Source organism: Chinchilla lanigera, unplaced genomic scaffold, assembly GCF_000276665.1.
Source record: "Chinchilla lanigera isolate Chin_1 unplaced genomic scaffold, ChiLan1.0 scaffold00045, whole genome shotgun sequence".
Taxonomy (NCBI): Eukaryota; Metazoa; Chordata; class Mammalia; order Rodentia; family Chinchillidae; genus Chinchilla; species Chinchilla lanigera.
The window spans coordinates 1,099,496-1,102,899 of record NW_004955446.1 but is presented as its reverse complement, the minus strand read 5'-3'; positions in this window follow the sequence as shown (position 1 = coordinate 1,102,899).

The window sequence follows — 3,404 nt, the reverse complement described above, 5'->3', positions numbered from 1 at the left end:
ACAAAAGGAAAACAAAAAATGTTGGTCAAAAAGCCATAGTGTTTGGTATCTCACCCATTACTGACTCTCAGTCATTAAATAAATGCCTACAACATTAGTGAATAGAATATGTAAACTATATGTGCTTTTAGATAAGCATTTGAACAAGCCAGTACTCTTTTTGGTAACTTTATGACCTACAACATCATGAAGTCATAAAATAGTAAAGCATCACACTGCCTAACCCACATTTCAAAACAATGTTGACTTAATTGCCAGAATTGATAATTGGGAAACTGCTCATAAAAATCTGTACTTTATTTCTAACTTCTTTCTGGAAATTGGAAGGTCTGACAAAGCTACACCAGCCATCCTATATGGAGGTCACTGGTTGACGTCCAGCATCAGTTGCCCCCTGTAAGGCCAGCCATTTGAATTTTAGTCTTCCCACCTCGCTTAACTGATGGTACCTATTCCATCTAGATTCTCCAAGGCAGTGGCTCTTACACCTGGCTTCACACTGGAATCACGTGAGGAGATTTAAAAGTGAATAACGGCTCCTTTTCACCTGTAGAGATTATAATTTGTCTTGGATACAGACTAGGTATCAGGATTTTTATGTTTCCCAGGCAACGGCAATGTGTAACTAAAACTGAAGACCACTATCTAAAATAGTTTCTCAACCTTGCATATGAATCACCTGAGAACCTGGTTAAACTCAAGATTGTGACCCAGGAGGTCTGATACAATGACTAGGATGCTGCGTTTTTAAGCTCTTGCATGGTGCCAGTGCTGCTGGTCTAGGCATCTCACTTTGAGAAGTAAGGCTCACTGGACATGGTGGCACATGCCTGTAATCCTAGCTCTTGGCACAGGTTGTTTGTGTCACTGAAAGCTCTAAAAGCTTTACCATCAATCCTCTAAGGCATTTGCACTGATTTTGTTTTGGTTTTGAAACCTAAAATACATGCTTAGGCTTAAAGTCTAAGGGAAACTTACTTATCCTAACACATTACTAAAGAAGTTGGAGTAAGATGGTAAGAGAGAGTACCCTACTGGTCTTCTTTGAGGAGGCTATTTTCTCAGTTTTCTTCAACCACTTAAAGCCTTTCTTGGTATTGGGGGTTCTTGACTTTCTACATCTGACCTCCAAACCATCTTTGCTGCTATGCGTTATGCACGACACTCCTGCACCCTTTTTAGAAGCTATACATCCTCTGTCATTTTGAGGTTCTCTGTGGCTGCATTTCCTGAGACCTAACAGTTTGGCCATTACCAATTGTTTATAGGAACATTTTATTGTGATGGGTTCCAGTCTGTCTTCCCAGAAGCCCTAAAGCAGAGAGGGCGAATCTTTCAGAGCTTTCAGTGATACAGCTTGCTGTGGTGCTGGAGGTCTGCCACCAATGCCCTAAAGCAATTGTCCTCAAACCCTAGCGTGCATTAGATGACTTGGAATGCTAATTGAAACAGTGCAGAGTTCTACCACAGCGTTTCTGAGTCAGTAAGGACAAAGAACTTGGCATTTCCAGGAATTTCGCACGAGCACTGGTCTGAGGATCTAGAGACTCTGCAGAGAAGGAAGGCAGCTGACACAGAGGGCTCTGAGCCTTGCCACATGACTTCTTGCTTTGCAAGTTGTATTTTGGAATTACAGGTGAGATTTTACTAAAAGTTACCTCAAAGACTTGTTTAAATATTGCTGTTTTGTTGCCTTTTTGCTTCCATTTCATATAAATCAGTGGAAAATGAAAACATAATGGTAGGGATACGGAGAGGAAGTGTCAATTTAATACAAATGAAACAAAGACAAATCTATTTGGTATGTGTATATGGAAAAAGAACCTTATTTTTCTTTCCACAGGGCACTCTTTGAACTTAAAACTATGTGTTCAAATATGATGGAAAAATTAAATAAAATGCAACATATGCTGAAAATAAATTGCCAAAAACTGTCTTTAAAAAGGAAGTGCAATTAAGGGAGTTTACATTGTGCAGTGCATAAATCCAGGAACTTGGGCTACAAAAGGAGATAGCTGTTAAGGCTTGCTTCTCAGTTTCTTCAGAGCTGACCCTAAAGGAAATACTGTGAACCTCATAGCAGTTCCACTTGAGTTTATAGCACATTTCATATTTACTTTTAGGTAAAGTAGGTTTTTTGTTTGTTTGTTTGTTTTCCCGGTACTGGGAATCGAACTTATGACCTTGTGCTTGCCTGACAGCGCTGTGAGCTAAATCTCCAGCCCCAGTTTTTTTTTGTTTTTTTTTTGAGCCAGGGTCTCATTACGTAGTTCAGGCTGGCCTCGAACTCTCAGCAATCCACCTTCCTCAGCCTCCTGTGTGCCGGGATTACAGGCATGTGCTACTATGCCCAGTTTAGGTAAAGTAGATTCTTAAACATGGCATGGGCAGACTTAATTTTTTGTATCTCTGCTTCAAGAAATCTTGGAATAACAGAAACACCAGTACCCTAACAGCCTAAAGTGGAACTTACTTTTTGGTTAGACATGGCTCCTTTAAAAGTGATTGTTTTCTAAGAATAGGCAATGGATTTAAATAACGTTCTTTCTTTTACTTCCATTGCCCACAGAAATAATCACCAAATTCAAAGTGTGGCAAAGGTCTAAGTGTCCTTTTTTTCTCTTTTCTTCTTTCTTTCTTTCTTTTTTTTTTTAAAGTAATATTCTTGTAAAGGCACTGAGAAGGACTTGTAAAAAGAATTTTAGGGCAAGCAAGGTGGACCCTGCAGATCTCTAACCTGCGAACACGGTAATCTGGGACGGGCTTTTAAAAGAAAGCAAACTCTCACAGGTTTTAATGGGACCGAGGGGAACACAAGTGCTGGCATTCCATCTATCATCAGTGGAAGGTTCGAACATCAAATTTTTCTTAAGCAAATTAAGTAACGATTATTACCCGAAGGATCTGCATTTTACAAAGCACACATTTAAGAAACACCCTACGAGGAGCTCCCATCCTACCGCGAGCGACCTACATTTGTCCGGTCACCTCTGGAGTGAGAAGATCAGCCAGCCTGCGCCCTCCTCACAGAACCCCTGGGCTCCGAGGTCCCGCCTGCTCCCGGAGGCGGCGGTGCCAGGCTCGCGGAGCAGCGGCAGGCCTCGGGCACTCGTCCCTCCGGTTCACCCTTTCACCCCTCCTTCACCCCGGGAGCGCCACTCGGGAGGCCGTGCGGGCGCGGCCAGGAACTGCAAGGCCCCCCGGCTCTAGCGGGCCCTGGAGTCCGCGTACTCCGCACGCCAACCACTCTGCTGGCCGCGGGAGCTGCCCGGAGACAGCCAGTCCCCAGGGAGGCCGGAACTTGCCCGCGCCCTCCCCAGGTCCCCTGCCTCGGGGCCAGGAGACGCCCAGCAGCCGGGCCAGCCCGGGCCGAGCAGGGCTGCGGCGCAGAGGCAGCGCGCGGC